This window comes from Magallana gigas, chromosome 4 (assembly GCF_963853765.1).
Source record: "Magallana gigas chromosome 4, xbMagGiga1.1, whole genome shotgun sequence".
Classification (NCBI taxonomy): Eukaryota; Metazoa; Mollusca; class Bivalvia; order Ostreida; family Ostreidae; genus Magallana; species Magallana gigas.
The window spans coordinates 57,588,501-57,612,187 of record NC_088856.1 but is presented as its reverse complement, the minus strand read 5'-3'; the positions used below and the strand labels follow the sequence as shown (position 1 = coordinate 57,612,187).

The 23,687-nt window shown below is 33.7% G+C and overlaps 2 protein-coding genes across 7 annotated transcripts in view; both read right to left on the bottom strand.

Annotated features, from left to right (window-relative positions):
- Positions 1-23,687, bottom strand: part of LOC105344902 (uncharacterized) — a 151,663-nt gene that overhangs the window by 17,613 nt on the left and 110,363 nt on the right. For 2 of the 5 annotated variants that reach the window (XR_010713568.1, XR_010713575.1), the window contains 2 exons: positions 22,820-22,866; positions 21,135-21,743 (listed from right to left, as the gene is read on the bottom strand). The exons of 1 other annotated variant lie outside the window; for it this stretch is intronic. The gene's annotated coding sequence lies outside the window, so the exon portion shown is untranslated. Of the gene's footprint in view, positions 1-21,134; positions 21,744-22,819; positions 22,867-23,687 lie in introns of those variants that run through there. 2 more of the 5 variants (XR_010713569.1, XR_010713576.1) reach the window with 1 other exon arrangement.
- Positions 1-23,687, bottom strand: part of LOC117683150 (uncharacterized) — a 125,727-nt gene that overhangs the window by 81,039 nt on the left and 21,001 nt on the right. The window lies entirely within an intron of this gene.

The following is a 23,687-nucleotide window of genomic DNA, read 5'->3' as shown; positions in this document are numbered from 1 at the left end:
TGAATTGTATTTCAGTACTTTTTTGATACATCAGATTTTGCTTAATTTGCGCAGGTAAACTGTTAACTGTTTGATTTACCGAAGTCTCTGTTTGATTTGATACGTAAAAATCACGAAATACAGACGATAGGTTACAAAGCATAAATAATGAAAACGAAACGAAAATCAGAACAAGCTAACACCAACGTCATGTGTGAAAACTGTCAACGCATTGAAATATTTAGCCTCAATTTACTTCACAAAATCGGCACCAATATATTTTGCATGTTTCAAAAATTCCCTTCATTCGCGAACTGTTGCACAACAAGCAAATTCATCATAGTCAGATCGACCCTTTTTCGTATAATGTCATGGCTGCTTTAAACAAAGAACCTCGTTTTAGATGTATGGAATACGAGTCTTGGTAAAATGGGTACGCAAACCCGGGCCGTGGCAAAATAAAAGCCGGGGCAGATCGGCAATCGTCAATTCCAAATACGCATTATTTTGCAGCAATATTTACAGCACATATAAATATACTGGTCCATCAAATATCCTGATATTTTAATGAGATTGGCAGATTAATAACTGCCAATCTTTTGTTTTGCCCAGGCCAAGTCTTGTCTACCCATTTTACCGGATGCCGAATCCGAAGCTATTAAACTGATTGAAACACGCCTTTCCTTTATTATCATTTTCCTAATAACTCAGATTTGAAACAGAATTAGACCTTAATTTTTGCAATTTATATTTTCCTTCCCATAAGGATAATTTATGCTAAACTACGTTGAATTGGAATCAGTAGTTCTTGAGAAGAAGATTTTTTAAAATGCACCCCCCTTTTTCTACAGTTTCAAGGTTTTCTCCGCTTTGAATACAGATCGGACTTTTATTTCTGCAATTTATATTCGCCCTCCCATAAGGATGCTTTGTGCCAAATTTGGTTGAAATTGGATAAGCAGTTTTAGAGAAGAAGTTCAAAATGTAAAAAGTTTACAGACGGACAGACAGACGGACGGACAGACGGACGGACGGACGGACGGACGGACGACGGACAAAAAGTGATCAGAATAGCTCACTTGAGCTTTCAGCTCAGGTGAGCTAAAAAAGTAAAAATGTGATTGTTTGAATGAATGTAAGTTTTGAATCATTTTGGGAATCATATGAACAAAGATGTGTGTTTTGTGCATAAGTAAAAAAACCTCTTTACGCGATATGTTATATATTTTTTATTCCTCTAGCCTTGTTAAAATTAAGAAAGTTTTAATTTTCAATTTTCTTAGAATTTTATATATTTTGATTTTGGAGAGCGAGAGAGAGAGAGAGAGAGAGAGAGAGAGAGAGAGAGAGAGAGAGAGAGAGAGAGAGAGTTGTCTCAACATTCGATAAGATTTCTCATGGCACGTGGTCAGAGCAAGGTTGCTGTCAGAGACAGGAAGTGTTATGTAATAGTTATACACACCCGTAAACACAGGGATAGCTTTTCTATAAATTGTGTCGTACTTGTGATTTTCTATATACCTGTCTGAATCAGGCATTATTTTATCTTCATGCAGTAAAGTTAGAAAGCGCGTATGATCAGAGACTTTTAAATATACGTCCCTGGTATGATATTTATGAAAACGCCCGTTACGGAAACATGTGCTATTACGTGCATTTCAATCAGAATACCGTTACGGCTACATGTTCTACTTTAGCAGTTCACATAAAATATTAGTTATTTGAAATGAAAGAGAAGGGGGGAGGGAGAGAGAGTCTCAGCATTCAATAAAATTCTTCACGGTGCGTGGTCAGAGCACGGGTGCTGCAATGGTCAGGAAGTGTTATGTAATCGTTACACACCCGTAAACACAGGGATGACTGATTGTCAATGTACCTGTCTGAATTACTGAATTATGAATTATTTCGCTCTAAGTGAGTCTCCGGTCCATATCCTCCACCCCCAATATTACCAAGTAGATAATCGACTCTCTTGGTCTCTCAAAACCCTTGGTCCCTCGAAGTCAAACTGCTGTCCCGTTATTCATAATCTGTTGTTCTTATACTCTCGATACTCCGAAGTGGCCGATATATGCAACCGTTACCTAATTTTAACACATACTTTGTCATTTTTAAATGGCTCAAGGCATTAGACGCGGGACCCGTGTAACGGGATTTTCTTCAGGTGACACTTGTCCTGCAAGGTGATAATTGTTCCATGATTGACCATACCGTTGCCTAGACTATAATTAGCACCGATCGTCCTAAATGTACATATAATCTGATTTGTTTAAAACGAGAGAGAGAGAGAGAAAGAGAGAGAGGGAGAGAGAGAGAGAGAGACCGGGAAATATTTAATGAGTTAAATAAGAGTCAGATTGAGGGGAAACATACACGTTGCGTTGATGCCTACGGTAGCGACCTTATAATAGTACATCGTGCAATATTTGTCTTCTTTAAATCTGTGGCATATTTACAACTCATAATATGCAAAAAAATAATACTTTAAAATAAAATATTACTAATTTTCAAGTACACTTATATGCATGATTTGCGTAATACATTGCTATGTTTGGGACTCTTGAACAACATTACCAAAATACATGTAGCAATAGTTTTCTAGAAGTTTTTGTTAAAAATAATTCAAAAAAAATAATGAATTTTTCTTCTATTGATATTTATATCGAAATTCTAACAATAATTAAAACAGCGCTTGTTTTCTCCTTCTTGGTTTAATCCGTGATACAGATAACACGCGTGTTACGGTGTCTTACACCATCGCGGTAAAATCGTGGCCCCGCGATTACCGCGATGACAATACCGCGATGGTGTATCGCGGAAAGGATTAAAACACCATCACGGTGTCGCGGGAAAATACGGGAAAATTTCTTAAGAAAATACGGGCGTTGGCTGTAGTGTGTATATATATATATATATATATATATATATATATATATATATATATATATATATATATATATATATATATATATATATATATATATATATATATATACACACACAAAAATACAACTTACACTATAAGAATCCTAACTAAAGAGTGTCCGTTACAATCTGCCGAATGGATCAAATCACAATGTCCCAGTAATTAGATAACAGTTCTCAGTTTAATGTCTTCGAACAAGATCTAGAGTTCAAATGAGAGGCTATCTAATGAGCACTGTTTACAGTAAATATAAATCTAGCAAATTCTAGAAATTATACGTACAAGAAAATACATGAATTACCTGGACACTCAAGAATGTTCTAGAAAGAATAACTGACCACTTTAGAATAGTCCAAAATACTCTATTATACAAACCTACTATATATAACAGTTCCAAACGACAATTTCCTTTTTGCCATCGAGTTATGAGGCCTATTTATGGTAACTATGCCATGTGAACTTGATAATTTAGAATTTACCAAGCGAGAGAGAGAGAGGGGGGCCCCTGACTCCATTTTCTTAAGATCCACATATGATTTGATTACTGAGAAATTCTGGGATAAAATAAAAGGGTTTGGGTGCACAAAGATTGATTCCCTGCTAACTACATGTTTATATCACTGTCAATGTGCTATTTCTAAATTTTGATTATTATTTTTTTTTTTATCTTACAAAATGTAGAATAACGTACATATATTTATGTAATCTTTTGGATAAATATTCTGCTGCAGGTCCATATCCCTCCTCTTTAATCAGGCCATCTTTTATACACATGTACATACTTGTCACAACTGACTTTAAGCCGTGAGGCTCTGTATTGTACCAGCGCCAACCATGACAGTAGAATAACCTCATATCAATGTATGATACACGTTTGTGCATGCAATATCTGAACTTGGTGTAAGATGGAAAATATTAAAATGCATGAATGAATAAATGAGATGTGAATCAAAACTACCTTAATACTAAATAAATCTAAAAAGGTCCCACTACATAAATATATATATATATATATATATATATATATATATATATATATATATATATATATATATATATATATATATATATATATATAAACATTTTAATATCATTAATAAGTAACGCTAAAATAAATGCACTTCAGTGATTTAAAATACAAAGTGCTTAACTCAAATCTATAGGACCTTACCTTACCTGAACATAGACAATCCTATTTAACCAACAATTCTTATCCAGTCTTTTTAAACATTTAAATGTCTGGCATAAATACTCCACATAACATTTTCTTACGTCATTTTTTTGTCCCCACTAATTGTTCGAAGACTAAACATTACTTTGTTATAACGAATGTATAAGGACATCAATGGATAAACATCTCTGACGCACACATTTAGAATTTAACTAACCATATCAATACTTGTTCATAAAAGCTGACATGAATTAAGTATTCGGTCGCCATATTAGTTTCGATCGCTCTCAACTGGCTCGGACTTCTAAACTGCTTAAAACATGATCTAAACATTACAGTAATTTGTTGTAAATAGAAATAAATGAAACTACAATCAAAATAAAATAAAATAGGAAATATTCTTTAAAGGGATTTCCAATGTATCTGTATTATCCTAAGCTTGCACATATACATATTCACGTGCACATCGAGCACGTGTGTCGTTCATCAGAGTGCATAATGTCTACATCATATCGTAGACTAAGGTCCCACTACATCCAACATAGTATAACAGTGATAATAAATCCAAGAAAGTGATAACGAAATATCGTTTTTATCAGTTTCTACAAAACCACTCCGATATCTTAAGTCCATGCCGTCACTGCACGATCTGCGATAATTAGTGGTTTGCGCATGTATGATGGTATAACAGTACGCCACAGCAAAACGTTGTACATTGAACGATGGTTTTTGAAATAAGTTTCAGTATGTCCTGTTTCGTCTTTCATTGGATATTCCTTACCAGTGCAGTGTGTGTCTTATTATTTTTTGTTCAAAACCCCTTTCTACAAAACTTTCCGTCCAGTGTAACGTGTTCGGGTGAATGAAATACGTGAAAGCGGGGAAGCATGACTGGTGCTCTCGGCCTTCTATAGGGGGTGTGTAGCGATAAGCAGAAAAATAAATATCGACAACTAATATGGCAGTAGACAGCGATAAAAGAAGAATAATGCATATTCAAGAATTCATGTCACCTTTAACGAAGTGTATTACCACCTGGTTTATACCTTTAAATATTTGAATTTTTCCAATAAAAATATTCGAATACACAACCGAATAGATTCACCCAGAATATCACTGTTCAGAATGAATGCATCCAAAGGGAGGAAAACGAGTTAGTGAAGAGTCAAACACTCGAACCAATGTGCAACTGTTATTTATATGCTTTTAGTTAACTAAATGTCAATAGATATGTTTTTATCATTACTTATCAATACCAAATCAGTAGAGTATTTTTACTTTTGAAACTTTTTATTTTTATTTTTGAGTTAATGTGTTTGGTTTCTTTCCTTTTAAACATAATTGGGCAGATTCACTTGTCCTATTATTATGGAAAGTCTTGGGGCTATTTTGGATTTGCATTCCATGATTTGTATTTGAGGTGGCATATAGATTTATGACCTTTGACAAAACGGAGTTCATTTAATTCTTCGATCTATTTATTTGAATGATAAACATCGGTCCTCGGAGGATGTGATTGTTTAACCCTAAGACTGTGTCTCTGTTCTTGTCCTGATCAAAATCCTAGAAGGCATCTCTTGGATTCTGGTGATATATTGAATAAACCGATTGAAACACATACAAGTAGTGTGGTATTGAACAACAATGCTAAGAAATGGAGCCACCGTTTGGACTGCCAATGACAGCATAGCATACCACTTTGTCAGGATTTTTTAAATTATTCTTGTATGGAAGGTGGCTGGTCTTGTTGAGAAAAAAAGGAAACAGTTATTTTAGCCATAATAATACAGAATATGTTTTCATTGGAAATCTAGACTGACATTGGTCATCTCGGCATTGACAAAACGATATCACTGGTCAAAGACGGATTCTAATAGCCTGGTATCAACAAAGTACTAGAAGATTGGAGTGGGACCTGTGATAATTGCATGTCGAGGAAGACTGCTAGTATCACAGCACCTTTAGTGAACATAGAATCAAGTGAAGGGTTATAGTTGATAAAATACAGACCCTTTTAAATAATATACACAGGCTTTTGCCACGATGTGAAATAAAGTATTGAAAAAGAGGCTGTCTATAGCGGTGAAAAAACTCGAGATATGAAACGACTGTGCATGTATCTTGAAAATAAAGGTATTTTGTGAAAATTGCCGTTTAACTCACATTGTAACAATGTTTAAAGTCTTAAGTATTTTACGAACTGAGTTACACTGCATTTAGTCTAAAAGAGAGAGTGTAAATATTGAATATACATAATCTCCGAACAATTTCTATATGCACCTGTTATCATCATATGTTGGTTACCTGTAACCTCCCCCACACTCCACACACGCAAACACACACACACACATTCACATACACACACAATCGATATACATGTATATTTTAACATCATTATTAACACTGAAGATAATCCATGTCAGTGATTTTTGTATATACATGTACCATTTACATACCTTTAAAATACAAAGTGCTAAACTCAAATCAAGGACCTTACCTTACCCGGACAAAGACAATCCTCATTAACCAATAACTCTTTTATGCAGTCTTTTTTAAATGTTTAAATGTCCTATCTGAATACTCCAGCAATTCTTTTGTTTCCACTAATTGTTCAAGTCTGAACAATACTTTGTTATAACGAATGCATAAGGACATCAACAGATAAACATCACTTGCGTCACACATTGGGAATCCAACTAAGCAGCCTGTACATAGTACATTTACGAAGCGTATTGCCACCTGGTTGATACCTTTAAATATTTCCCAACAAGTATGTTTGAAAACACAACCTAATGAATTCACCCAGAATATCACTGTTCAGAATAAATGCGTCCAAAGGGAGGCAAACGAGTAAGTGAAGAGTCAACAATCGATTCAATATGCAACTGTCATTTATGTGCTTTTGGTTAATTAAAATGTCAATACATATGTTTGTATCATTATTGATCAATATCAATACAGTACTATAACAGTGGTTTTACTTTTAAAACTTCCCCAGTGGTTATCTTTGGGTTGTGTTTGGTTTCTTTTCTTTCTTTTTTTCTTTTAAACACATTTGGGCAGAATTACTTTTCTTTTAATTATGCAAAGTCACGTGACTATTTTGAATTTGTCTTGCATGATATGTATCTTAGGTGGTATATAGATTTATGACCTTGGCCAGAATTATTTTTTTATTATTTTATTTATAATAATTATTATTTATTATTTGGAGCCATATGCTTGTACACGTATTTGTAAAATAGATATCGGTCCTACATAACAGGATGATGAGGTCATTCAACCTAAAAGCTGTGTCTGTGTCCATGTCCACACCAAGATTCTATGAGGCATCTCTAAACAAATGGATTAAAACCCATACAAGTAGACTAAGTGTAGTATTGAACGACAACGATAAAAATTGGAACCAACATAAGGACTGCCAATGAGAGCATAATAAACCACTTGGTCAGGAAATTTATTTATTTTAGCATGGATGATGGCTGGTCTTAAGATAAGTAAACACTAATGTTGGGGAAAAAATATATAACTTGGTATACATGTACATGATACTGAAGCAAAAGGTAAAATATTCGATAATATAGGATATTTTTCGTTTTAGATGCCTTTCCAAACCTTAGTATGATACAAGACTTGCTAAGATATTAAACACCATGCACATCACCTACCGACACCTTCCGAAGCGGCGGAAAAATCCTCAACGTGGTTAGAAATCTGATAGATGTCACTGTATTACCATTTTACAAACATAATGGAATCTACACCAGGCAAAGTGAAGGATTTTGAAACGTTCATTGAAGAAAAGTTTATGAATCCTAAAAGAGAGAGAAAATGGATATGTATATTATCTCATTTATGTGTAATATGTATAGATCCTATATGTAAGCATTGTGTGGGAAAATGACATACTGTAAATTCTTTATTAACCGCGAGATATTTTCATTCGCGTAAAATCGCGAAAAGCAGCCTTCACGGTTTTTAAAATATCGCTTTATTTTTCAGACAGTTTTAAACTATATAAAAATACGCATTTATTTTTTAAAAAGGTTTGAACTACATGAACTCCTCAAAAATGGTGCTGCATATTTTACATTCTTGCGATTTGATACACAAATAACTTCGCTATGATCGCAGAATTACTGTATGCATCATTATAGATTCTTTCATTATGACGTCATTTTTATAGCAAATATGATGGACAGATTATTCAAGTTTGAAAAAAGATTCTGTGCAAACAGAAATAAATGACACATGTAGCTATATTATGTCGGTTAATTACGGGAGCTTGAAAAAGATAATTGCATTGTCAGTGAATGGAGGTCTCACGATAACTGTTGTCAGTGAATCATTATTATTTGATATATTTGATGTTAAAGGTGTGTAATATCTCTCTGCTATTAATTTTACCAGATATTTTTTACAAATAATTCATATTGATTTTCATCAAAGTCGATATCAATAGATTCAAATGCAACAAAGTTGAAGTGACGAAGCGCTGCTAGATTTTTTAAAAATTGATAATGTGTCCAATCATGATATGAGGAAAACTAGACATAGTGATAAGAAAAAGCAAAATTTTATCATCGCAGCATTAAATTAAAAATTGTAACTGTTTATGAAAATGATATATAGTTATATACATTGCCAATTAATACAAAACATAATGAAGCGCTGCTTTTTAATTCAGAATAGCACTTTGTTGTGAAGTGAACCCCAACTTTTAGCAGGCAGTGGGAAGTAAATATCAAAGTACTGAAGAACTGACGGGAGTTGATTTTGTCGATGTTTATTTATTTTAAAATCAATGATATGTTATTTTGCATGACAAGTACATGTATACGTAGTTTCTAATTTGAATTACGCATATTTTTATAATATGAATTTTTGAACTTTTTCGACTAGAATGTCGAGAAACCTCCATATGAATCATGTTAAATAATATTTAAAGATAAAATTAATTCAATCAAACTATGTATCAGTGGTAGAAATATTTCTCGAAAATTTTATGGATCCAAGCAATATTGAACTCTAGTATCGTTCAACCAAACGCTCGGCTGACACCGTAAATCTCCGACATGGGTTTACGGAGACAGCCGAGCGTCGAGTTGAACGAGACTATATTGAACTCTGGCGTAGGAATACATACGACTACAAAAAATATTTAAATTGTTCGTATCATTTACAATCTGACTATTTTTAAGGTATTTGTAAATAAGTTTCATTGAAAAACAATGCTTTAGCATACATTACATCGAATTCATCAATTAATTTCAAGAACTAAGTCTTGTCAGGAGCAATGATTTGTGCTGAGGTCCAAACACTGTTTCACTTTCGGTTTGTCCGAGTGACTGCATAGGAGAGTTGATTAAAAATCAACTCCCAAAAAAAGTTTCAAAAATTGCAAACAGAAGAACCGAATCATATTGATCAAATGTTCGTTTCGTTTCAATATTTGAATGTAAATACATGTCACATTCAAACAAAATTGGGTCTTAGCACCACCTCCCTTGCTGCTACATGCTTTAATAATTGTGAGTTAACAGAAACAAAGTGAGATTATTTTCTACAGAAGTTATCTCTCTTATCAGAGGGATATTACACCTTAATATCATTTCTATCTTTGTTTTGCTGTTATTTAAACAAAAACATAAATTAGAAACACACACCTTAAAATTAGTTTGAATTAAAAATTTTAATGATCATAATATGATCAAATACAAAGTACTTTATAATAGATCTGATCACGCCCGACTGTATCTAATCACCTCATAATATTTGAAGAATGATTCCTTTTTACTTATATTTGAATAATTTTCAGCAATTGTACGATTAAAAATCAATTAAAATAGCCGTTGATGAAATGCATTGGACTATACATCATTACAAAATTGATTCGCAGTGTTATCACAGACAAGGACACAGGATACTGTAAATTTATATTCGTTTTTCGCCCATTTTAACTAGGCATATTTTGCAAATTGGAACAGCCATTAAATACTTCTATAGACAACGTATTAAAATACTGTTATACTTACAAAATAAAGTATGTATTTTCAATTTTACTTTGTTATTTATACCCCCAGTTATTGTTATTTATACCCCCAGAATCCACCTCATGATACCAAATTATTGGCCAAGTTTTTGGATGTTGAGCTTAGTGAAGAAGATAAATCGGAAATATCGGATAAATGTAGCTCAAGAGCACAGTTTGTGATTGTATGTGTGAGCGGATGATACAGTCAGAGTATTCAATTTTGAACCATCATCAGATGTCATTTTTAAACATAATGATTACAAAAATCAAACTTATGCAACGCAATTTGTCTAATGTAAATATCAAATCCGGTCGTATTATTTTGAAACTGCAAATCAAAATTTAGAATACACTTACATTTCAGATAATAACAGTTCATCTATACTACTATGTTAAAATAAAATACTTAAATTTTTGGCCTTTATTACCGATAAATCGGAAGAGTACTAACTTTTTTATATATATCTTAAACATCAATTGCACTTGAAGATTACCAAATTGTTTTTTTCTCAATCAAGCTCAGCTAATTATTAATCAACGAAAATTCCTCAAAAAAATTCCGGAAATCATCTGGATTTTTTTTTATTTAACAATCTTGCACATGCGCATTACATTCACGCTAAATCTAGGGAGGCTCTTTAGTTTATGTTTCCACAATATCACATTTGCATGGATAAACTCAGAAACGATAATACAAATACGTGTTATTTGCTATATATTCTGTTCTTCAAAGAAAATACGTGTGATAACTCTTACACAGTGTATTTACTATGAAAAATCCCTAGAGTTCCGAATGACAACATGGTGTGTAACACTCGGCACACATTGGCCGATTCGTGTCTCATTTTAATGTCGGTTACGGAATCGGCCGAGGTTTGCCGAATGGGTGTGTAAATTTGAAGCGAGTAAAAAACGTTAGTGAGATTCTTTAATAATATGAATTAAATTTTTAGATGAAAAGGTATTTGCAGTCTCAAAATGGTTTGTAAGTACCTAGGAGTTACCATCAGCAAGGACCTGAAATGGTACCCCCATATTAGCAACATCACCAACAATGCTAACAAGTCGCTTGGATTCATTAGACGAAACATGAGAGGATGCAAACCAACCGCTAAGGACCAAGCTTACAAGGCAATCGCCAGACCATCCCTGGAGTATTCTTTAACAGTCTGGGACAGAGAAGGGCTGCTAGATTCGTCGTCAACAACTACCACGCCTACTCCCCTGGAACAATCACCAATATCTTAACAATATTGTGAGAAACGAAGAAGATCCTAGGCAAGACTCAACATGATGTACAAGAGTCTCCATGGCGACGTTGAACTACCAACTACCAATTATGTCACTGCAGGGGATGCAAGAACCAGGGGATATCATCGTCTAAGGGCCATACCATCACCCAGTGACGTATTTAAATACTAGTACTCATTTTTCCCTAGGACTGTGAGGCAGTGGAACAATCTCCTAACAGAAATAGCCACAGCAACAACCGTGGAGAAATTTAAGGTCTTGCTAGGCAGGCTACTAGCAGACCACAAAACCCTAGCCTAACTCCAGATGACTAGTCCAACTTTTTCAACTTTTATGCAGCTTTATTCTTAAATTGTAAATAAATTGTTCTTAACTGCCCTGCCATGCGCCTGAGCATTAACGCTCTTCTAAGAGCCCTGTTCAGTATTCTTAAGAAGAAGAAGGGGTTATGAATAAGAATCTGGGGGAATAAGCCGTTGCAAATGCCCACGAACTTCTCATACCTCTAATAAGAAGTAATAAACGTACGAGTTAACTGGGCATTTAAACGGTGGACAGTATTGTCCAAATGAAAATGTGCAAATAGGCGTTACCGTGCTTAAATTTTATAGTATTTACATATACTTTAAACTGGTAAATTTGAAATGACAATCACGTACTCATTTAAAGAGTTTAAATTCAAAAAATATTGATTACTTTCTAAAAATATTTTATTTACTAATTTACCTCAGTCATCATATACAACCCCTAACGCAGGGGAGTCGACAAAGAGTATTGGGGTGTCGATTCCACCATTTGTAGTAGTCAATTTTTTCCGCTTCGAAAACAGGAGGAATTTAGGTCACACCTTTTGTAGGTATTTAAAACAAGTTTTTCAAAAAAAAAAATGTGCCGTCGGAATCAAATTGAAAGTGTGTGTGTGTGGGGGGGGGGGGGGGGGGGGGGCTAGACTTGTACAAAATATTGACAAGCAAAAAAGGTCTTTGGTATGTATAAATTTGCAAAAAAAAAGTTCCGACGCCTATGATACATGTATATACCACACGGAAGACAGCGGTAGTCAAACCAGTAACGTAAAACAAGGGGACTTGTTATTCGTCACTGGTCATACTTTGTGTTGGTCATTGGTCCGAGTGGTCTATGTGTCTTCTGGTACAACTACTATGGTTTTTCTTTCACAACAAAACACGCATTTGTAATGTGATTTTTCCGCCGATACAATTGGAAGTGAAATACATGCCTAGTTAATCGTTGAATTTTCATTAGGCGCACACTGTACGTTTGACTTAGCTTGTATTCTGCATTTTGAGCAAAATTATATGCTTTTGTCCAATCTTTATTATCAAATTAAAAGAAGAAAACTTACGTTTTACCATAGAGTGGGTTTTCGTACCATTTTTTGGAAAATCGAAAATGATAGACGTTAATATGTGTTATCAATATTCATTCTTTAAAAAAAGTACGATGACCCACTCTATGAAAAAATATAATTTGAACATCCGATTTCTATATCATTTTGTTGCCAAATTAGCATATAACTATTTTGTTGTCTTAATAACAATTAAATGTGAAGTTACTTTTTGTGGGTAATGGCAGCACTGAATGTATATGATTACATATGTTTAATAAATATAACAAAAGTGAAATTTGTTAGAAAAAAAAAGGTTAGTTTTTTTAATGGACCAATGTGGTTTTTTGCCTCGGCTTATTCCCCAAGATTCTTTGACTGTTATCTTTAATTCAACACAATTAATTTTCTCCTAAATCGTTTCAGAGCATTCTGCAAATATCTGCTACATTACGGGTATATGGGAGACATTTAACTGTGGCGAAGGCCTGTCCCGAGACACAGTAAGATTATCTAACTAAGCAGAGTGTAGTGAAATAGCATTATTGTAGGCTTTATTATAAATGTCAACAAAACGGCCACGGTGTTTCGATGTATTTATTTTGTAAATGTCCGATATCATATGCAATGTCAACTTGTGCACGCACGGGTCAAAGTCTAGTTTTTATTACACAGTTGAAATTGCAGATCTGTTCGTTTATTGCTTGAATATTTAAGGATTATTCCCTGTTCTGTTTTAGGTAAAATTTAGGACTGGTAGAACCATGTTACTGTCGCTATGAATGCAACCTTTGATGCAATTTTCAACAGTATTATGCCTAACAAGGTATTTCAAGTATTCCGACATTGTTAACATTTGTAACATGCTAAAGTTTTGTCGTTGTAATATACTGTATTTCAACTGTGTGATTGAATTGCGTTTATTCTGATCACAATTTGTTTGTCGTCCGTCTGTCTGTCCGTCTGTAAACTTTTCACATTTTGAACTTCTTCTCTAAAACCACTTAACCAAATTCAACCAAATTTGGCTCAAAGCATTCTTATGGAAAGATGAATATAAATTGTTATCGGGCACGGCCTCCAAGATAAATATAAGCGATAAATTTATCTTGTGTTTTTGTTGCAATATTGCAGCTAGTTTGGTTGAGCATTATAGATATGGCGGATCAACGCACGTGGTGTGGATTTATTTGTAAACAACCATACCATAGATAATCTTGTTTCACACGGGAATTAAATTTAAAAACAAGTTCGTTTTATCATAATTAAGGAAACACTGTTTATGTGTTACCCTCGTATACAAATGATGAACCCGTAAAATTTGTTCAAAAAGTGTTTAAAGCAGAGAGAAGATAATTTATTATGAACTTTGAAATTTCTTCGATTTTTGTAACCATGATGAGTTATGATTCATTGTATTGCATATGCCTAACTACGTATTTTATAAGGACCTATACTGAGTATACAATCACATGGTGATGTTAAAATTGCATATAAAAATATAGTTGCATATTGTGGTATTTATGGACTTATTGTACGTACGACCTAACTCAGACAGCGCGTGCAGGTGTCATAACAGTATTTCAAAACATGGCTGAGGCAAAATAATTCCCGAATTTTCCTTTGAATTCGGGGCGTTTCCGCATGCGACAGGAATTTTTTATGAGATGAAAAACAATGTGTAGGATGTCTAACTATCCCAGTTTTGCAATAATGCGAGGTCATTTGAATTTTTGATGCGTGTTGTTTCCGGAGAGGGGGGGGGGTGGGTAGGAGGTTAAAGGCCCGGGCTTGATTTTCAAACACGTGTAACTTGGAGATAAACAAAGTCTCACGCCTTACTGGATGCACGTGTGTATTTTGCTAGAAAATTGTACATGAAGCGTTGTTTAAAAAGATGTCAAGAGGATTTTTTCCACCAGAAGTTCGTTTTGAATTTTAATCTGTATGTAAAGTTGTGCAATTTTGGTAAGAATATATAGTACAATTTAATACTGTAGTGAACCTGCACGGATCTTCGCGGGCTCCCTGGTCGAGGACGGATGTGTCCCAGTGCACGGCGAGGGCTATTGTAAACTCTTGTTGATGAACCCAATCCATGTTTTATGTGTATTTGTATGTTGTCATCTTGGCAATAAATAGTTCACAACATATTTTTATTCTGATATTATTTGATATACGACTATTGGTACTGAAATTTAAATTAATGATGTCAGCTCGAGGCCTTTGTGGAAATTCATGCCTTTGATGTGTATAATGAAGACTCTAAATTGTAGAAATCGTGACCCTCGGACCAAAATTGGAGCCCCAGGCGGGGTTTAAATTTCAACATATGTAGAAAAAAAATTTAAAATCTTCCTCTCAAGACTATAATGTAACAGTTTGGGATATTACTATGCATACATGTACATCCTTAAATAATGTAGATTCTAATTTGTAAAAATCGTGACTCCCGGACAAATAATGGGGCACCAAGAGGGGTTCAAAATTTAGACATTTTAAAAAATATAAAGGAAACGTTTAAAACTGTTCTTTTCAAGAACAACAATGTTATAGTTTGTGGAATTACTATGCATGCATCCCTGGCTTATGTAGAATCTTTATTGGTAAAATCGTGAACCCCGGATCGATACTGGGGCCCCAAGAGGGGGTCAAAGTTTATTATAGAAATATAAAGGTAACATGTTAAAAAATCTTCTTCTCAAGAATAACAATGCTTCAATTTGTGAGATTACTAGTATGCATACAACCTTGGATAATGTAGGTTTGATAGTTTTAAATTAGTGACCCCTGGACTAATACTGGGGACCCAAGCTGGATTAAAAGTTAAATACAGAAGTATATATGAACAATGTTTTAAAATCTTCTTCTCGAGAACTACAATGCTTCAATTTGTCAGATAACTGCGTAAGCATTCTCAAATAGTGTAGATTCGAAATTATAAAAGCCGTGACCCTCGATCTAATACTGGGCCCAAAGAGGTGTTCAAAGTTTAGCATAGAAATATAGAGGGAAAATGTTTAAAAATCTTTTTCTAGGGAACTATAATGCTGCAGCTTGTGAGATTACTATGCAAGTATCTTTAAATATTGTAGATTCCAAATAAATAAAGCTTTGGTACTGGACCGATACTGGGGCCCCAAGAAGGGTTCAAAGTTTGACATAGAAAGATATATTGAAAATGTTTTTTCTCGAGAACTATAATGCTACAGTTTGTGAGATTACTATGCAAGGATCCTCAAATTGTGTAAACTCAAATGTAGTGGAACCAAGAGTTATCTTTCTTGATGTTGTTCTGTACAGTCTGAGAGTTATTCCTCTTGATGTGGAACTCTTCTACGTTCAGTTTTGTTAAGGCTGTCTACATGCGGTCCCGCCGCAGTGCTACACATTTTCATTCCTATGTTACTATTAATGTTGTTAAAGCCAACTATAAACCTCGGACCAATACTGGGGCCCCAGAAAGGGGTTCAATGTTTAAAATACAAAAAGCATACTCTACGAAATAGAATGTCACAAGGAACTGTCGTTCAGGTGAGCGATGTGGCCCATGGGCCTCTTGTTCCTGTTTATATTTGGTTTGTTTTGACATTATTTGCAGGCATTTATTACAACTGTTAGCAGAGGAAAGTATGGATGTGCTTTAATGGCTTCTTTATATAATTTTGAATTTTTGCACTGAGTTGAATATGACCTTAGGAACAAGCAGGCTTATTGAAAATGGCAATTTATTTGACAGCATGTAGTAGCATTTGCGGGTTATCAAAACCATTTTCATTGTTTTTTATTTTTAGATAGGAGATAAAATTCAAACCTAAGGGAAATGACTACTGATGTTTTAATCTTTTTTGCAAAGCTTTTGCCTAACAACCAACGTGTTCTAAACCACAACATTGGTTTATTTTAAATCAACAATTTAAGCAATGAAATAACTACTCAAACAATTTTCAGCATTTTGTTTATAAGTATAACTGTAAATTATACAGTTGTTGATATATTTGTATAAAAAGAAAATCATGACCTTGTTGTTGCTCATGGCTACTGTTTGATTGACTGGTCAAGGAATGAGGAGAGGTAGCAGTGGTGGATAATTAGACAGTGGAGTGGTGAGTGGGATCTATAAATAGTAACCATCTATAAATAGTAACCACCTATAAATAGTAACCATCTATAAATAGTTACAATTTACCACCCATAGATGCTCAACCATTAGATAGTAATTACCTAAAAATAGTGACCATAAATACACAGTATGTATATTCTTGGTCCCATATAGCACTGTTTATGTGTCTTTTTCATAAACATGATTTTTAAGACTATGTAACAGTACAGTAGATTATATTTATAGAGCAGTCTAATAATGCACAGTTATATAAATTAATCTTGTATGATCCATGCTGCTCAAAATCAATCTATTAATAACCTTGTAGTATTGAAAATCTTGTTTGTTTCAACAAAGTTTGAAATGGGAAAGACAGTCCACTGACTAAGCTGTGATGTGTACAAAAAGTGTAATATTTACAGTAAACCGGTGGACTGTTCATAAAAGCATAAAATGATTTTCTCTTGTCATCCATTATTACCAGTAACTGCCAAAAATTGAATGATTTTTCACCATTAATGGCCATATGCATAAATTATTGTATACGTTGTGTGAATGTTTTCGATAGCCAATGACTTTACATCAAGATTGACATCTGTCTTTAAAGGGACCTATGTTTTATTTCCAGGCCTCGGGTGGATCAGGGGGAGTGATGATCGGTGGGGATGTCACGTCGCAAAATAGTCAGAGCAGTCTTCATTCCCGGGGATCTCCCGCCACCCCCAAAACCAGCCAATCAAATCTACAGACCCTGGGGTCACCAGCTATGCAACCCGGGGTCAGAGGTCAAAGGAAGCAGGCCATATCTCTTAAGAAGGGGCTACCAGTGGGCACCGACGTCTGACAAGTAAATCAATTCATTGAAGGTCAAGGTCGTTATTGGGCCACATCTGACGACTCCTGTTACAGAGGCTGTTCCTGCTGATCTTGCCGGGGGGAGAAATCCATGTTCTGTGATGTTGTGTTTTATAGATGCTGGCATCATTAAATCAAGGAACGCAGTCACTAGGCTCCATGTTCAGGGGTCAAGAGAGAATGATATGCGAAAATCTGGGGTCAAGTGCCAAGGTGAAATAGACTTGATGGGCCATTGTGATAAACAGTGTAATGAAAAATGTAGAACAATGGCAGAAAGTGGTTACATTGTTAGGATTAATAATCATACAAATGTAAATGCCAGATCAATGTGTCTTTATGTTATTTTTATCAAACTACGCCATACTGTGTATGCATTAACAAGGGGTTATAAATTATAAATTATACTCAACATCTCAATTTCTAAGATGTTCTTTGATTGGCTTTTATTAGGCCAAGTGACTTTGTGATAGAAAGAAGAAATCTCACAACATAATGATGACACACTTATTTACACTTTATTTATTGAATTAATTTGATGTACAGATTTATATCTCAGCTGTGTTATGTCAGTGTAAAAAAATGTAAAAATAAATAGAACGTGTGATAAATATTATTACTTTGTAGTGCAGGAGTTATAAATTCAATATTTCATGGACTAATTTATTTGAATGAAGAGAAGAGGAGAGAGAGAGAGAGAGAGAGAGAGAGAGAGAGAGAGAGAGAGAGAGAGAGAGAGAGAGAGAGGTTAATTATAACTATCAAGGAGATAGAAAAGTATTGCAATCTGAGTCACTGTCATACAATAAACAGTGTTCCACTGTAATTTTCTCAAATCAAATGGATTTTGTAAAATTTTGCCATTGGATAATTCAGGACTGCAAATCCTATTAAGATTAACTTGTCCGTCTTACCGTTTTTTGATATCAAAATCTGGAAGCATTCGTATACATTTACAACACGGACTTTACTTACCACGCTGTATATTTAATTTATGCAATCGTAAGAACAATGAAATTGTCATTATTGTCTTTATTAGATTAAAAGACCTTTTTTGTTCAATATTTCATTTTGTAAGAGGGTTTAACATCCATTTTGTCAACACCTGTGTAAAAAGGGAATAAAAATATCAATTAAAATCAACATATTTTTAAAATAAGCATAATTATATAGGAGCATTAATTACCATTTTCTCTTTATGTGTTGACCGTCCCCACACTGCGGTACATGTATATATATTTCTACCACTGTTGTCATGGTCCAGTGTCAGTAGAGTTATCTTCCTTAATGCTGATGACAACGAGAACAAATTCCAATCCTATATGTATAGGCCCCTGTATGACATTTTGTTCTAATGTAAAAGTGTTCCTAACATTGTATTAGACCAACAGAAAGTAAATAAATAAGTACTGTAACTGAGTGTTTACGTATCCTGCCATTGTCAATATTGAATAGCTATAGATGAGATTTCTGTGTTGTCTTTGAATATACCTGAAACTATTCCATGAACTCGGTTTATATCTAGAATGTAATAATATATACCTATTTACTGGCTATGAGGACGATAGCAAGTTTATTGTCCCCCAAGACAGCAACTATTTCACGAGGGGGAAAATAAACTTTTTATCGTCCTCATAGCTAGCCAGTAAATAGGTATTTTATTATACCGAAGAAAACCTTATTTGTCTGCGATGCAGAATTTCTTGGTAATAAACAAATTAGAGTTATCGGACTTTGAATTAAATGTAGCGATTAGATTACGTCAGAGGTGTTCCGAGTTTAAAAAGGAGGGAAATCGAATGCCGCCGGTGAATAGTTCCGATGTCTATTCACCATGGGCAAATCACGGAAACTATTTCACGTTTAGATAGAGTATTAACTTTACTACTTACATTAAAAAACAAACACGAACATCAAAATGCCTGACAGCCAGCCGTGGTTGCTGGACGCCTTTGATTTATTAAATATTGCTGTCTATATAGACAAACTTGCAGAAAAACATCATGATGAACTAGCATATATAAATATATGTAAACTACTAGTATACCGATATACATCAAAAATAAATATCAGAGTCATAAAAAATATATCCCTTTACACAATGCATCAGGACCGGCCAGGAAAAAACTAGAGATAAAACGATAAAAATCGCACTATAAAAACTCTAGAAAACCTGTGTCTGTTGCCAGGTGCCGCTGGATGCAGGGAGGTTGTGAACAGACCTCACAACATATATGGTATATATTTTACATAAAGATACTTAGTAATACAATTTTTATTAAATTTTGTCTAACTCCTGACGCGCGGCGGCTAGAAGTGAATACCTGAATAACACCTGTCTAAAACCTGTTCTACTCTCCAATTCTTTTGGCTACTAATGGACCTTCCATAATAATGCACCGTTGCGTAAATACAACAGTTTCCCGCTATTACTACCGAAACGCGGGAAAATACAAATAGCATGTTTATAAATTCGTTGTAATTGTACATTGAAAATATTCACAGAGGTATAAAAAAAAATCTCTACATCTTTATCTGGTATTTGAAAACCTGATTATGGAGTGATCGCAGTTCTAAGGGGTTTTTCTAACATCTTTAATGATAGTTTATTATTTTCCAAGAACATAATAGAATTCACTTTCTCTATCAAACAGAAACAAAAGACAAAATAAAAATAGCAAAAAATCGTCTGTGTTTTATTTATCATTTGTTTACATGTGCATGTTTTATGTTATATGAGTGTATTCAGATCATCGGAGTCAATTTTTAAACATTTTCAATGCTAAATACTACAAATTTTGACTAACTTTGGTATTGTGCATTTGTAAAGAGAGATGAGGTCATCCATTGTAAGTTTCACATCAAGATAGAAAGATTTGTCCATTTAAAAGTAGGTCAAAGTGACCCAATTTCGGACTGTTATTGTAATTCATAGTTGACTTATTGTCTTTGATGGTATAAGGTGGTATAAGTTCTATAGTATATCAGACTAGCTTTAATAAGCCCCTGGACCTCTTGTATTTTTAAAATGGTTGAAAACCTCATCTTAAAACCATATATACTATTGCTGCTTCTTTTAAGATGCTTCAAGTGTCATGTGGTAAATTTTGTATTTATACTTCCATCCGCTAAATTCAAAATTTACAACATGACACAAGGTTCAACAGAATACCCATGCTTTTTGTCTGGATTTTTGTCATAAGCAGAAAAACATTAATCAAAGTAGTCATACAGGAAACTTGCCCATAAGGAAGTTAAAGTGACTTAATGTCAAGTTTTATATTTTCGTCATGACAAAAAAAGTTGAAATATGATTGACAGGGAAATGTGTTATATCTTCATTAAAACCCCTATATCTGTATATCCAAGTACCTTATAGGCAAGTTTTACTGTACAAAGAGATATTAGATGAATCTGCATTAAATTCTAAGTCTACATTTAATTAATCAGGACATAGAAACCAACATCAATAGAAGCCATTCTTTATTTCTGAGGAAAAAGAAACCAGGTTAAAACATCAAAAACACAAACACTATTAACAACTGAATCAAAAACACACTCAACAATAATGATGTACAGAGGAGATCATTAGTCCATTAGAATCATTAGTCGGTTATTGGTTTTAAGTATCATTATAAAATCATTTGTCAGTTATTGGTTACATGTATCATTACAAAAAATACACAATAAACTTACATATCTTTTCATCTTTATGATCTTTTATCAACGAATTCAAGTGATGTACATATACATGTACATGTACATTATGTGGCGTGTATAAAGTTCCTATGACGATAGTAAATGACCTCTTCATTTTCAGATGTTTAAATAAATGTTATTCACTTCACTGTTTGTATTCTTTACCAAATGTACTTGATGCACAAGAGTGATATATGTCCATGTACCCACTTAACGTAAATTCCACAATAAAGAAAGTCCATAGTTAATATGTCCATTCCCATCAAGGGTCGATAGACGATCCAACCCATGACAGTCACTGTTTGAGAGAGGTTAATGGTGAGTTCATCATGTTGACACCAATTTCTACCAGTCCACGGCCTATAGGGAACCAGTCATCTGTAAAGGAAATGGTTAGCTAAAATACATATTCAGATTTTATAATTGTTATATGATAAGTCATTCATTAATATCATTTGTATATTCTTACTTTACTAATAAATTTATATGAATCTTTAACAACCTTAAAAAGTTCAAAATTTAAAAATCATTTAAACGGCATAGTCCACATAATATATCAATTTACAAACTTCGTGTTCTCTCTCTCTCTCTCTCTCTCTTTCTCTCTCTCCATCAATTAAATATCCTATAAATCTACCCCAGTGTCTGTCTCACAATGAGTTAAAGTAAATCAATAATCAAGTTTAGTTCCAATGTAAGCTCACACACCCAACGCTTCCCAATACAGAAAATAGTTTGGCAAAAACCATAACTTGCAAAACCTTATTAGCTCAAAACTTCCTGCAAATGTTCACATCTATTCCTTTGTCTTTTACATTTAAAAAAAATAAGTCTAAAAAAAAGAATTTTCAAGAAAAAAACAATGGAAACATTATTTCTGGTAATATGTACTTTTACACATCTTGTCTTAAATGCCCACTGAGTTTCTTTGAGTTCCATGGAGCAATTTTAGAGGAGTTACACTTAAATGTGTATTACTATATGTGTATATTAGATTTTAGAGGAGTTACACTTAAATGTGTATTACTATATGTGTATGTGTACAAAATGTGTATAACTATATTCAATATAAGATAAAAATTCTAAGTTTAAAACGGCTAAAGTTCCTATAAAAATAATGGAATCAGATTTTCCTTGTAATATGCACATCTACACATTGTGTCTTAATTATCTACAATGTTTCATTAAATTCTTTGCAACGATTAAAGAGAAGTTGCGCTTACAAAAAAAAACAGGACTGACGGACAGACTGACTGACATACTGGTCAAAGACATTATACCCCCTTCAACTTCATTGAGTGGGGTGTAATTACCTTAAAAGAACCCAAACAGACAATAATATTAAAACATTGAGCAATCCATTGATATATGATTGCTAGTGCTCCTGTTAACATTCCCTTCTTAATAATGTATATTACCTGTACCTGACGCTTATATAGAGAAAAGTTACTTACATGAATTATGTTGATTCTCGCTGATACTTGGTATAGTTTTCTGGTATCTAAAATTAATAAGAATTTGTACACATGTTCATTACAAGTTACATCATAGCATATCATTAGGTGCAAATGTTTAAATGAGAGAGAGAGAGAGAGAGAGAGAGAGAATATTAAGTTTCACAATCATTCACAAACATATACCCTTATAAAATTACTGAACCAATGTTTTTACTTAACCGCACGGCAACCAAAGACCTAAATGTAAATTTTTCAAATGTTCATAAAATACCACCACACCTCTTGCAAGCTTAAACAAGAAAACAAAAAAGATTGTAATTCAGAGAGGTCCCTTCATGAATTTATTCTTAAAAAGAAGAGCTGTTGATAGACAATAAATTAAGTTCTTGTGAATATTGCAGAATAAACTTGATGTTGACATATTAGTGGATATATTAAAAAAAATACCATTTATTGACATCAATTTTACCCCACAACATCCACAAAACTGTATTGCTTAAATAATTCGCTCTTATATTAGAAAAACAATCCTTGACTGATAGATAATTTGATTTTGCATTGTTTAATTTCTTACATATAAACTTCATTATTATAATATTGTATTTTTCCCAAGCTCATGATTGGTCGATTGCTGTTACATGACCGTGCTATAAAATCTGTTATAGACCTTACTATACCAAAAAATAGAAAAAATTTTGACCTCAATATACTAAAAATAGATTTTCACGACAAAATACTGGTTTTGGCAAGTGCGACATTGTGACGTCATAATAGCAAAATCAACACCTTTACATTATGAACAAAATATTTCACTATTAAACGCTTGAAGAGTGTGAAGTCTATAAAACCATGTATTGACCTCATC